Below are 15,040 nucleotides of genomic sequence, written 5' to 3' on the forward strand. Positions count from 1 at the left end.
AAATTCGGAATGTACGGATGCAGATGAACTCGGTGATTGAAAGCTGCCTTGAGGGAATAGTTGATTTTCCAACACAGGTGGATCAGGTACAGGATTTTGTTCCGAATGTGGTACTGGAGCGGATGTCGCTTGTAGTTCAAGATATATTGTTTTCCTTAAACGTTTCCCTGTCAGTGGTTTCACTACACAAAAATAGCAATCAGTATCATGATTACTCGGTTCCCTCCAAATCCTCGGCACTGCGAACTTCATGGCTCTTTTCTCACCCTGGTACCAAACTATAATAAAACGTAAAGCATTTCGCAACAATTTCAGTTATTATGCAATTATATATATGTAGATATATGTATATATATATGAAACGAGAAAATAAACTTACGCTACAGAATGCTTCTGCAAGAGTTACATGAAACATGTGGAGCCCATTTTTTGTCCTGGTTTTTAACAGGTAGACCGAAGTAGGCAAATCCTTGTGTTTTTATTTAAATCAAACTTTTTTTGTCTTCTTTTAATACATTCGCCACATATATAGCAAAACGAATTAGCCGCTCGTTTACAACTTCTCGAAGACATCATTCCTCTGTGATATGCAAAAACATAGTGTCGCCCACAACGAGTGACCCAAGAAACTACAGCTTCTTAAAAAAAATTTTACTTACAAAAACGCTATCAGGTAGCTGGCATGCTCTACTGCTAGGCCTGCCAATCCGTCAGTAAAAGTTTCGATGAGTTTCTTAATATGTACTTAACAAATTGCCAAATCTACCTAAAATCATGTGTATCTGGGACCTTTTATCTCCCTTTTTCCTGTTTCTCAGCCACATTTTTTTGGTTTTTTTAAGATGAGTATGTTGTGCTTTAAGTAGATATTTTTTCGATATATCGCTGCATCAGGTAGCTATCCGCCGCCCTCTATCCACCGAAATAGCGCGAAAGGACCTCCATTAGCCTGGTGCAAAAATGCAAAATTTTCAAATCGCTATAACTTCTACAAAACCGAATATTTTTGATTCGCAATTGCATTTTTTTTATAGAATTGAACGTAGAATCCAGAACAGAGAATTTTTTTTGTTGACCTGTGTAATTTTTAAACGGTCAAAATATGTAAAGGTCCGGATTCTTAAAGTTTCATACGCGCCTGTGAGTACCCCACCAAAAAATTTGGCACAGTTTTACTACTTTTATTTTAAATTATATGTGGGTAATGTAAAATGTACAGACTACTTATGTTTTCGTATGCCGGTGTAATTCATTAAAATGAATTTGTGCAAAATCTATTAATTTATAGGTAGCATTTTTTAGGAAAGAAACCGAAGCCCAAAGTCAACGAACTGATAGGGCATTATCTATACGGCCTTAGACTTGGTAAATCTTCTATCGACCAGATCTCTAAGACACTAAAAATCCTGAAGAAGACTTAGAAACTATTTCTATCGCAACCCGTATTTAGAAGCAGAGGACTTTTGGATAGAAGCTTTGGATAGAAATGCTGGCTTTTCCCGGAACCCAATTTATGAGCGGAATGCAATGTTCTTTTTGAAGCATTTTTATATGGGAACTCAAAATTGCCAAATGCAAACAATCTTAAAATACTGTTTGACGGTAATCGTCAGAGCAAAATTTACAAATACACAGGAGGCGTTATTTAACCTGAGGAATCGATACCTCGATACAGTACTTACGTACTCGTTATCTAAGAAGGAGATTGTTCGAGGTAATAGACTACGAGAAGTATTAGGTACTTGAGCAGAGTACTCGAGTATGTACTCATAATTACTCGAATTGGAGCAACACTAGTAACACTAAGGGAATTAAAATAGTTTTCCACCTGGCCCACGGAGTATCAGGCGGAATTGTTCTAGAGCGGTTAATTTTTGCACTTTCTATAATTCTCTCCAGCATCAAAGTAAATAAATTGCACTATAACGGGCCTCACCATGTCTGAAACCTCGTTTAGTTTCGGGGGCTCAGAAAGTTTCTTCCCAATTCTGATTGAGCTGATGATGTTGCTCAACGACGTTTTACCTAAATACATAAGTTTCGCGGGGAAGCCAAGTTCAGGCATAGCGGCATATAGGCAGCTCTTTTTCGTGATGCCGAAGGCGGCTTTAAAATCGACGTGTGCCGATTCTTTTTTCGCGGGTTTTTCCAAGATTTGGCGCATTGTGAAAATCTGGTCGATGGTAGATTTACCAGGTCTGAATGTGCCTATTCACAGCGGGCTTCAATCTTTTGAACAATATGCTTGACAGGAGATTATATGCGGTACTAGTAAGGCTAATTCCGCGATATATTCCGCGGTTTGCAGGATCCCCGTTTTTGTGGATTGGGAAAAGAACACTTAGATTCCATCCGTTAGGCACATACGCGTCCGACTATATCACAACACCGAAGCACCCTCTGAATATCGGGTTACCAGGTCATCATTTTCGTTATTGCCCCTGGCTCAAAAACTTCTGTCCGTCGAAGAACTTTTCGGTAAACCTTTCGTCCATTATTCCTGGTGGCTAGCAGCTCAAGCTCCTCACACTTTTGTGCCTCTGCCCTTTTCTTCCTGTAAATGCTTTAGAGATATGATCCCACTGATCCTGCATTCCATCGGGTTGACGTGTGAGAGTCGGGTTGTGAAATAATTGGCAATGTCTTACGCCCAATGTCTTCAACATCATCAGTCTTTGTACGTTTGTTTCTTGCTTTTAGCTGCGCAGAGGAGGGTGCGTATTTTGGCTGCGACGAGATAATGATCAGAGGTTTTGTTGTCGTTGTAGCAATAAGGGCCCTCTCCGTGTTATTGATGTTAATACAGTACTTGGCGACCAATTGTCTCTCCCACCACGAATCTAGCATCGAAACTGCGCTTACTTTCATGTCATAATTGTTGATCGTTTTCTTGCCACATTTTTAAGTCCATTGTATTTATTGGATGGCGGTGATGCCAGCTTTTGCCTCCACCGGTACATCAAACAACTGTACATCTACACCAATCCCATTAAGGGAATGGACATTCCAGGTGCATGCACTCAACTCAATAAAGGGTTCTCGTTCTATAAAAAGCATGTTGTTGCGATTCATTAGATTGTGGTTTTTAGGGGCGGATCCCAAACTTAGCGCACAACCCGATGAGCGGATAGGAGAGTATTACTTGCACAGATGCCCATTTTTAGCCGCACTTTATGATGACCAGGCGCTGATAATGAAATCCCCTGCCAGCTCTTGAGCCTAATATGTCGGAGTGGCCAAGCTAAGTCTTAGTTCCTGTGAAACCGAACACAACATACACAGCCTTGCACTTGAAACGCCGTTGTTGCTTGTGTGGATAATAGTGTTTTAAGGCTATATATATGGCTCTATTCTGAACTCATTTTCGTTCAAAAGAAGCAAAAAGGATACAGAGGCTACCACTAATGAGTTTGAGCGGTTAAAAATTCAGTTTACCAGTTGCAGCTATGAAATAAATGTTAATGCCAATTGCATTCCGATTAGGAGATTTTTGTTCAACTTATGGCATTAAAAGTATTTTGGAAAGAGTAACAAAAAGGGGCGGGTTACGCCCATTTTCAAAATTTGTTTAAGTTTTGTTCTTAGCTCAACCATACCACTACTGAGGTAAAATATCATTCAAATATAATTAAATACCATAGAGTTATTGCAAACTTTGTTAAGGTAAGACCTTTAGGAAAAGTGGGAGTGGTCTTTAACTGATTTTGATTATCTTCACTCAGTCTATAAAGTTTGATAAAGATAGTGTCTCTGCCAAATTTCAATGTAGTATCTTTAACGGCTTTAGATTTACGGCTTGTTAAACTTCCAAATTTTCTTCTTCTAAATGTGGGTGGTGTCACGCCCATATTCCAACATTTTTTAAATATAAGTTTTGCGTCATAAAATCAATCCGTATACCAAATTTCATTAGCTTAGTGGTATTAGTTTTCAAATTAATTAATTTTTTTCATTTTTTTCAAATTTTCGATATCGAAAAAGTGGGCGGCGTGGTTATCGATTTCGATCATTAATACCAATCTATTCTGGGCCCAGATAAGCCCGTATACCGAATTCGGTGATATCTCTATATTTGCTCAAGTTATCGTGTTAACGGACGGACAGACGTACGGATAGACGGACGGACATGGCTTAATCAAATTTTTGTTCAATACTGATGATTTGTACCTGTACAACCAACCGTTATCCAATCAAAGTTATAATACACTGTGTACAAGTACAGCTGGGTATAAATATAGTGTGGTTCATTCTGATTTTGCCAGGGTTGGTCTGCTGTCTTGCTTTTTTATCCCCATTTAAATTTATTTTTGTAATAATGCTTACTGGGTCGAGTACTTCAGATGTAAGATAATTGGGAAGCACTTGTGAGAAGAAATCTTTATCTTTTATAGCTTATCTTTTATATCTGGCATAAACTCTTTAAGAAGGTGACAATTAATTTTTTAGAGAAATTCGGATAAAACAAGATACAGTATTTTTTAATTAAGACGAACACTTGGCAATCCATGTTTAAACGTTTTAAGGTTGCATTCTGCAATTTAAAATTTGGTTCTTACTGTAACACTCTAGGACTTGCACAGAAAAAAGTGAATTCTTATCAATACCGGCACGCAGCGCGCAGCAGAAGAAGAGCTGGTAGCAAAAGCTAAGAAAAGGTACACTACTTGTTATGATAAAGTTTTGAGGGTACACTTAAGTCAGCACAAGAGCTCTTGAAAGTCGATGAGCAAATTTTTTTAAGTAAAATAATAGATTAGCCGATCAGCACCTCTTCAGGCACCTAGGCAAATATGGCCGATGCGAAACAAGTCACAAAACATATCCCTGTTTCACGATAATTGACGCTTATAATCTTAATACATTATCTTTATCCACATCTGCGCATCATCTTTTCGTGCTTAGGCTTAAATAAATTCTACATTGACAAATCTCGCCTTAATTCGGATCCTCGCAACACGCTCCTTAACAATCGTACTTGGCGGCGAAGTATCCTGTTTAAAAAAAAGGGGATCTCATTTTATTTATTATATTAGGTTTCTTCATTGATGGGGATTTTCATACGGCGCGGCCCATGGCCGGCGCAAAAACCGGGTACAGGATTGGGATTTTGGACGCTTTTTCCATCAAACATGCCTTATACCGCATGTATTTTCTAAGCCCGACTAGCCCGCAGAAAGCATGGCAATCGCTATATTTCAGAAAAGGTTACTTTATCAATGCAAATCAGATGTTGTTGTTGTAGCAGTGCTTCGCCCCATCCAATAGGTGCGACCGGCAGGACATACATTTGTATGTCGGGGTTGATTCTGGATAGGTAAGAGCTTAAACTGTTTCAGTACCCAGATCGAAGTTGAGCTAGAGTGACGCGCGTTTCCCCAAGGAGAGTGCGTTCCTCTTTTGCAAGTTCTGCGTATTTTTCCTTTAAGAACTGGATTCGCCGGGCAATTCCCGACATAGAGGTCCGACGCCTGTTTGTGGATATCACTGAGGACCTGCTTGTCTTTTTTGCATCATGTGGCAGTAATCTCAGGTGCCGTATTTCCCCATAATGCTTACGGAGATGATCCCTTAAGCCCCTGGGAGGTGTAGCCTCATCAATGAGATGTCTGTTGGGACGCCCAGGTTTCTGGGTATTCAACAGAAAGTGTTTGTTCAGAATTTCATTTCTCTCCCTAATGGGGAGTACTCTCGCCTCTTAAAAAAATAAAATAAATGTAAGGCGCGATAACCTCCGAAGAGATCTAATGCCGAGCTTCTCTTCCAATTTGCTTCATGCTCCTCTTGATTTTCCCTACAAATTGGGCGGACGGGACCTACATGTTTTATGCCGACTCAGAACGGTATCTGCAAGGCAGATGAGTTTTCACTGAGAGCTTTTCATGACAAAAATACACCCGGAGCGCTTGCCAAACACTGCCGAGGAGCGACCCCGCTTAGAAAAATTTTCTTCTAATTGAAAAACCTTATTTCTAAAATTTTGATGTTGCTTTGTCCGGGGTGTGAACCCAGGGCATACGATGTGGTAGGCGGATCACGCTACCATCACACCACGGTGGCCGCCATCATGCTCTCTCGCCTCATGCTTATCAGATAACACAGGCCGACAAAATGAGACCGATTTTTTTGACCATAAACCAGACCTTACTTTCCTAAAGGTTTTCGATGCGCTGAATTCAAATCTGGATGCAGAATTGCTCTATCACGTCAGGATTTTGAGATATTCTAACCTAAATGTGCAAAAAGCACCGTTTTTGCCTATTTTTGAGGTTATATATAAACGACAGATTTTTTTTTTTTAAACACACATAGCATCTTAAAGAAGAAGTCTTTCTCTTACGAATGGCGTTGAGTTTGCTCACATATCTTTTTTTTCGCTAAGATAGAGCAATTATCGTAAGACTTATCGTAAGAGGTATGTGTTCTACTGCATCATACCTACGTTAATTTAGTGGTTTTTCAGCTATAGGAAAATTAGCAAATTTATAAACTTTAAATTGCTCTATCTTAGCGAAAAAAAAGATATTTGAGCAAAATCAACGCCATTCGTAAGAGAAAGACTTCTTCTTTAAGATGCTATGCGTGCTTTAAAAAAAAAATCTGTCGTTTATATATAACCTCAAAAATAGGTAAAAACGGTGTTTTTGCACATTTAGGTAAGGATATCTCAAAATCCTGACGTGATAGAGCAATTCTGCGTCCAGATTTGAATTCAGCGCATCGAAAACCTTTAGGAAAGTATGGTCTGGTTTATGGTCAAATTTCTTGTCGGCCTGTGTAATCATAGTTTATATCAGAACTGACCAAATACATGCATAGTTACGAGTTAGCTTAAAATGTATGGCGTACATTTTATTATTTGATAAATTCTAATACGAGTATGAGCGAGCTACTGCCTATGCTACGCTGGTACTTTCTAAAGATAATCAGCACAACATTGTTATAATCGTTAACTTTTTATTAATCGGTATCAGCGGAAGTCTTTCATCAGTACCTCCTAGGTAATTCCTTTATAAAATCGAACAACATTAAGCCAATGTTGGTTACTTGAGGAGTGAGAGCCTCTGCTAGATATTTTTTTTGCCGTTTAGTAAGAAGCAGATCAGCAATATTGTGAAGAAGTGACTTTGAAGATCGTTTTACATGCAACAATTTGTATGAGCTTTTATTTAAGAGAAAATCAAGCCGAATAAACAATATCAGTCGATCTATTCGCTTGATCTCACTGTGTGTGATCTGAAACAACTGCAACGGTTTGGGCAATGCACATGCTGTAAAGATTTGACAAAAACAAAACCGTTTGGCGCAAACTCGCTCCTCACACGCAGATTATTCGCTCTCTGGAGGGAGCAACACTAGAGTATTCTTTTGGTATTTTGCTCTGTTTTCAAGATATTTTGCGCCTACTCGTGATCTCTGTTTGCTGTTGATCGCACCATAGTGTTAAGTTCATCGCATGCCTGCTGAATCCAGCTCAAGCAGATACGAGATAAACGTCGAGCAGCACTGTGATCACAAATAGAAGTGGCGAGTGATTTTGGTTGGAAATATAATAAATTTCAAAAGTGAAGAAAATAAGATTTTGTATGAAAATTATAAAAAAAAATCAGCTCTATTTCTTAGATGAAAAAAGTGACTAATACATGAAGATGTGGAGCAATTGTTGTTGCTTTTGAAACGATTAAAATAGTAATGAAAAATGTAAAGCATACACACCAAATCTCGCATCAGTATTGAAAATTTACGAGTGAAAAGCTGAATTTTCCTGTTTGTAATTAGTGTGAAAAAAGTGTATCGTCAAAAAAAAAATAAAGTGCGTTGTTATATTTGTTGTTGGTTATTTTTAAAAGTGAGTGTAATTTGAAGATTTATGCATTTTATTTGTTTTCTGCATGTAAAATAAAAATTTAGTCTGGCCTTTTGTATAAAACGCGGAAGAGTTATTTTTGTGAAATATTCAAATTATTTGGTTCAAAGTGGCAGTGCAGCTAATTGTCTGCTGTGTCTAATTTTTTTCTTTGAGGTGAGTGATTACAAAATATTTTTTGTATTGTTACAAGAAAAAAAGATTTTGATTTTCAAACATAATTTTGTTGTTGCTTTAACTGCATTTAACTCTACACGACTAAGGCAAACGAAAAATTTTTAAAGAAATGTTTCTCAAAATTCTAAATCTACGGCGGGGGTCTGCATAACATAGCACAATTCTGACCTCATTGCGTATGCCAAAGGGTGCTTTCAAATTTTGGAGCCCAAAGATCTACACTCAAGTTTGCGCTTGGGGAACAAGCACCCCGTAAAAAATTATGAAAACAAGTTAAAAACAACAAAAAAGATATGTTCTGCAGTTTCATAGTGTGAAAAGGACACCGAATTTTATAAATGTAGGTCAAAATTTTTTCTAATGTACCCGTTTCCAAAAAATATTAATAAATCTGTTGGTAGGAATTTGGAAGGGGTGACATTAAGTCAACGGCTATAAGGCCAATTGACCTTATCACCACTTCAAATGGCCACAAAGTCAATTGAAGTTTATACCTTAAATTCAATGATAATGAATTCAAATGATTAAAATATCAACGATGTTGATATTATGACCATCCTGCTTTTCCCAAATAGTCATAGAGTCAACTGTTAAACTACAGTTAAGTTTAATTGTTTTCGCTATATTTTCGCTCAGTCGAATGAAAAGAGAAGTTTTTAATTTCAAATTTTCGGATACGGCGTTTCTTTTCCTATATTTTTATCCCCTTCTAGTGAAAAATTGTATTAAGAACTGGTCCAAAGAGGTTCTATCCGAGATAAGAAGAACTTAATCAACTAAAAGAATTCCTTTTGTCTTTTTTTTATCGAACTATTGATAAAGGATTCCAGGCTCGAATTCGAGTTCAAGGCCTATAAAGATAACTTTTATAATAATTATTGTTTGTTAATTTGGAATAAAAATACTAATTTTTCAATTATAGAATAATTAAAAAAAAAAAACAATAATTATCATAAAAGCTATTGTTATATGCCTTGATCTCGATTGCGAACCTGGTAAGTGTTCATGCTATATACCTTTTCTTATATAATGCTATCCTGCCGACTGCTACCAAGAAAGCTTTAACAGGATCGGGTATCTGGTGTTATTTATGAACAAACTTTTGGGGCTTTAGAACGGTTACAGTGGAGTACAGATCAATTGGTCAGAAAAGGGCGAGGACGGACTCGCCGCAGGTCGGTGTGCAGTCCCCTTCTTGTGGTTGTGTTCGTAAACGAACTACTCCAAGGTATTGAAAAGTTGTGGGGAGCAAATTAGTCTGGATTATGACAATCAACGTCCAAACGGTTCTTAAGAAGTTACTTTAGCGACCTGGGTCGCACGTACGGCTTCGGTCTCAGTGAGAAATGAGATCGGGGTATGGAAAGTTGTATATAAGTCAAGTGATGCATACAATTTTTACTCGCAGTGTCAGTTTTTGGAGGGCAATTTTTTTTATTTCCGTGCTACTTCGTGAGATGGTAGTGCTATGCAGGAAGAGTAGAAGAATAATTTTTTTTCCAGATGACCGCGACGATCATTTCTGAGTGGCATAGGATGATGCTTGATTTCTGTTTACAGGAAACTATGCATATACGTTCACTTTCGAGCAGAATGCTACATAAGCCATCATCTTCATTGACTTTTAATATCGTAGCCATTTATTTCTCTTAAATAGTGGCAGACATGTGTTTCCTAGGAGTTCTCATGGACTTTGTTTTCAACAGACAATAAATTCAATACATTTTGGAATGGCGTCTCTTGGAAGAGGTACATATCTCGCTCCCATGTTAAAAAACATACTGAAATCATTTAAATATATATACCTACACTTTCACAAAATTTACTCGAGTTCCGCGAATTATAGGCCTCATAGAATGTAAAACCTTTTGATGTAGTAACAGCGATGGGTTACAAGAGTATTACCTATACATATATATATATTTTTTGGATATAAATTTGTTATTCTCCGAAACTAGCCCAATTGCCGCGGCCCGATTTGGTTGACTCCGTCAAGCCCTCTTAATGAGTCCTGAAATTTGTATGCTGCATCTAGAAAACTAACAATTTCATTACCTTAAAAAGAACAATAAAAGCAAAATATGGGGTAAAAAACGAGGAAAGTAAAATAAAAGCAAACAATTATGAAGCAATCCAACTGTCGCTTTAACTTTAGCGCTTCTACTCCATGACACGACTTGTTGCAACAGCTGCATGTTAGCCATATTTTGTTCCCATTATCATAATTATTTCTACGCCACCTTTCAGCCTTTATCAGACATTCAGTCAGCTGGCTACAATCCCACTGGGTTATTTGTATGGCTTCCAACGTATTCTGCGCTCCTACACAACAGCTTTTGTCGGAAATATGGCACTTCAAGTTATTGGCGCTTACTGGAATTGTGGGGTATTCTCCTCTTGACACAAAAGTAAATATGTTAGTGTTTGCTTTAGCCGGCAAATTAAAAAGTAAAGAAAAGTCAATACGACGTCGTCAATTGCATCACAGTCAGCGCACAGTGGCGCCATTTAAACGGTTGTACTCTACTTACTATGCATTGGGGTAGGATGTTAAATGAGATCATGATGAATTTAGGAAATTTAATGCTACATCCTGCAAAACTACTAAAATACGTTGAAAAATGATAGGAAAAGGAAAATAATACTAAATTTATTTAGTTTGACGGCGGAGGGTAAATATTATTTCCCAATCAAAGGTAACCAGGTAAAAAAATGTATTGTTAATATGAAGTTTCAATGCAACCAGTCGATTCTGATTACAGAATCTGGAATGTCAGAATGTAAGACTAGCCATAATCACTACATAATGTTAATAACACTGGTCGACGGCCAAAATTTACCAGAGACGCCGTAATGAATTTCTTATGTAAAACCACCCCCTGAATTCGAAAATCGAGTTCATTTTTGATTCTATTGTACCGTTTTTGAGATATTTGCAATTTACCGTTATGATTTGATGGCTCAATTTAATTACGTATATCTCACGAACGGGTCAAGCAATTGCAAATAAGTTTACAGAATCGGAAAGACGAAAAAATTTGCTATAAATGCATCATACATTATTTTTTGCTCAACCATATAGTTTTCGAGATATTAGCTCATCATTTCAGATTTTTGTTTTTTTTTTATGAAAAAATATGAAAAAAATTACTCTTTGCGAGGGCAGCATTCCAAAACCACAACTTTGTTTCCAAATATTTTTTATTTAAGTAAAGCTCTGTTTGATTAGAAAAAAGATAAGCTATCATCGAAGAAAATCGATGCAAAACTACGTAAGTTATAACCGATCAAATAAAAATACCCAGGTTGGGCAATTTCAACGTATACCTCAAAACGTATGTATGGTATAAAGAAGAGTGAAATATCTAGCTATGCTCTGTTTCTATTTAGTTAAAAGTTCAATTTATGAATGAAATTACCCATATTTTTAACTTTTTTTTTAAATTTATTTATGTTTGTACTATATTCTAACAATCTTTATCTGAATTTTATTTTACTATGTAGTCGAAATAATTATGTGTTCGACTTTGATGCTTATTCAGTTTAGGATCGGTTTCTCTTATGAGAAACCAGCAGTAATAATCACACATCATTGCGACGTCCCAGAATCCTTGATATCGATTTTCAATTAATTTCATTTGCTGATGAAACCTTTCGCCATGTTCGTCACTTTCGTCGCCAAGATTTGCCGGAAAAAAAGCTCAAATGTGAGTGCAGAAAGTGAATTTTTAACGACAAATAAAAAAAATAAAGCGTCAAAGTCGAACACATAATTATTTCGACTACATAGTAAAATAAAATTAAGATAAAGATTGTTAGAATATAGTACAAACATAAATAAATTAAAAAAAAAAAGTTAAAAATATGGGTAATTTCATTCATAAATTGAACTTTTAACTAAATAGAAACAGAGCATAGCTAGATATTTCACTCTTCTTTATACCATACATACGTTTTGAGGTATACGTTGAAATTGCGCAACCTGGGTATTTTTATTTGATCACTTATAACTTACGTAGTTTTGCATCGATTTTCTTCGATGATAGCTTATCTTTTTTCTAATCAAACAGAGCTTTACATAAATAAAAAATATTTGGAAAAAAAGTTGTGGTTTTGCAATGCTGCCCTCGCAAAGAGTAATTTTTTTCATATTTTTTCATAAAAAAAAAAAACAAAAATCTGAAATGATGAGCTAATATCTCGAAAACTATATGGTTGAGCAAAAAACAATGTATTATGCGTTTATAGCAAATTTTATCGTCTTTCCGATCCTGTAAACTTATTTGCAATTGCTTGACCCGTTCGTGAGATATACGTAGTTAAATGGAGCCATCTTTTTGGTTTTTTCGAATAACGGTAAATTGCAAATATCTCAAAAACGGTACCATAGAATCAAAAATGAACTCGATTTTCGAAATCAGGGGGTGGTTTTACATACGAATTTCATAACGGCGTTTCTGGTAAAGAGAAAAAGTTGAAATTCGTGGTCCAGTGTAATTAATGCGTTACAATATTTGACTAAATAATTTAATTAAGTGCACATTTTTCTTTCACTTGGTTATTTTTAACTTGAACAAGTCGTATTATTGAAAAAAGATTTAAAGAAATGTGTATTTTTGGACAATCATCTTATTGAATTGGCGACCACCGTAGTGTGATGGTAGCGTGCTCCGCCTACCACACCGTATGCCCTGGGTTCAAACCCCGGGCAAAGCAACATAAAAATTTTAGAAATAAGATTTTTCAATTAGAAGAAAATTTTTCTAAGCGGAGTCGCCCCTCGGCAGTGTTTGGCAAGCGCTCCGGGTGTATTTCTGCCATGAAAAGCTCTCAGTGAAAACTCATCTGCCGTGCAGATGCCGTTCGGAGTCGGCATAAAACATGTAGGTCCCGTCCGGCCAATTTGTAGGGAAAATCAAGAGGAGCACGACGCAAATTGGAAGAGAAGCTCGGCCTTAGATCTCTTCGGAGTTTATCGGGCCTTACATTTATTTATTTATTTATTTTTTCTTATTGAATTAAAGTAAATTGAATCAAATTATATTATATTAAATTAAATTAAATTAAATTAAATTAAATTAAATACAGTTAAGTTAAATTAAATTATATTAAATTAAGTTAAATAAAATAAAATAAAATAAATTAAAATAAAATAAGTCATCATATGTTTGTAATTAGCGAGACTTGCTCATATTGCTTTATACAATGGTTTTTGTTATTGATATTTGAGAAAAATTGCAAAGTTTACAAAAGGCGATGGGTAATAGGACATGTTTCTGAATTTCACTTCTTTATCAGCTAGCCTCTCGGGAGCTGAGTATTGAACTCGAATCTCCAACATTCATACCAGTGTAACGGCAGATGCCGTTTACCAGTCATCCGTGTGAATGCCCCGCTGCTCGCTTTGCAATGTCTCTAAGAATTGTCTCTTTGTTGCTATTCCATTTTTATTCACTATTAGGTGCATAAACTCTGTATGTTGATTAATCCTAATTGTGTGCATTGTTTTAGGCGCACTTTTGAAAAGAAAATACTGTAAAAATCCAAACAATTATTACTAAGCTTTTAAGCGCGCCTAAAAATTCAACACCATTAGGATTAAACCAGCATATAGAATTATATCTATAAAATGAATAACAATAAAGGCAATACTTAGAGGCCAATACACTGGTATGAATGTTGGAGATTCGAGTTTAATACTCAGCTCCCGAGAAGCTAGCTGATAAAGAAGTGAAATTCAGAAACATGTCCTAGTAACCATCGCCGTTTGTAAACTTTGCAATTTTTCTCTAATATTAATAAAATAAAATAAAATAAAAGAAAATTAAATTAAACTAGATTAAATTAAATTAAGTAAAGTTGAATAAAATTTCACTCGATGCAAGGTAAACTCGTGAAAGCCAACCGTACTTCAGAAACAGTAAAATGATTTTCAGAAACTGTAAAATATTTTCCAGAATTATCAAATATACTGCGTAGTATGTAATATATACTTCGGAATCGGGAAGTTATACTTCAGTAAAGTAAACCTCATAAACCTTAAAACTGTTTAGGAATGCATGTATGGCTCATCAAACAATTGGTTTGCTATACACTTTGTTCTGATTCTGAAATTTACGGTGTCTAAACTAAAACTAACCATAATGGAGAAAAATTGACGGCTTATGAAGTACAATTCATGGTTTTTAAAGTATAATTTACTATTCTAAAGCACAAATTATGGTTTCTGAATTCAAATCGACATTTCATAAATACATATCACATTAGCAGAAGTAAAATAAAAAAAATAAAAATAAAAAAAAAATAAAAAAAATAAAAAAAAAATAAAATAAATTAAAAAAAAATAAAAATAAAATAAAATAAAAAAAATAAAAAAAAATAAAATAAATTTAAAAAAAATAAAATGAAATAAAATAAAATAATATAAAATAAAATAAAAGAAAATAAAAAAATAAAATAAAATAAGATAAAATAAAAAATAAAATAAAAAAAATAAACAATTTTTGTTGTTATATCGGCCTACTGATTTTAAGATCGCGGGTTCGAATCGAGCTCAAGGCCTAACAATAATTTTTTATCATTATTATTGTTATGATAAATGTTTTCTTAATTGAAAAAATTTTTAAATTAGAATAGAAGAAAGAAAAAATTTTAGACAACTGCCAAAGCTCGTTGTATAGATCCATTTCGGGAACTGCTAAATTCCTTCATCGGCAACGTTTAGGCGCCGCTGCTATAACCATTCAGCCACCACAGCGGTTTTTTGTTTGTCTTCATTAATCCTACTTCCATTCTGGTTCGTGCCAATTGATATTCACAACACTGCGACATCTGTTGCAGAATAGCTGTGAAAATTGGACTTGTTTGTTGGCAATGCTGCCATAGTGTCATATTTTATTGACACTTTTTTCCCCGTGCTCTGGGATGTATTAACAATTTTTGTTGTTATATCGGCCTACTGATTTTAAGATCGCGGGTTCGAATCGAGCTCAAGGCCTA

The 15,040-nt window shown here is 35.6% G+C and overlaps 1 protein-coding gene across 2 annotated transcripts in view; it reads left to right on the plus strand.

Moving 5' to 3' along the window:
* Nucleotides 1–7,421: 7,421 nt before the first annotated feature.
* The window catches only part of LOC137244746 (endoplasmic reticulum metallopeptidase 1), a 102,441-nt gene continuing 94,822 nt past the window's right edge, over nt 7,422–15,040 (plus strand). The window contains exon 1 of one of the 2 annotated variants that reach the window (XM_067774190.1): nt 7,422–8,020. The gene's annotated coding sequence lies outside the window, so the exon portion shown is untranslated. The remainder of the gene's footprint in view (nt 8,021–15,040) is intronic. The other variant, XM_067774191.1, reaches the window with a different exon arrangement.

Source organism: Eurosta solidaginis, chromosome 3 (assembly GCF_040869045.1).
Source record: "Eurosta solidaginis isolate ZX-2024a chromosome 3, ASM4086904v1, whole genome shotgun sequence".
Taxonomy (NCBI): domain Eukaryota; kingdom Metazoa; phylum Arthropoda; class Insecta; order Diptera; family Tephritidae; genus Eurosta; species Eurosta solidaginis.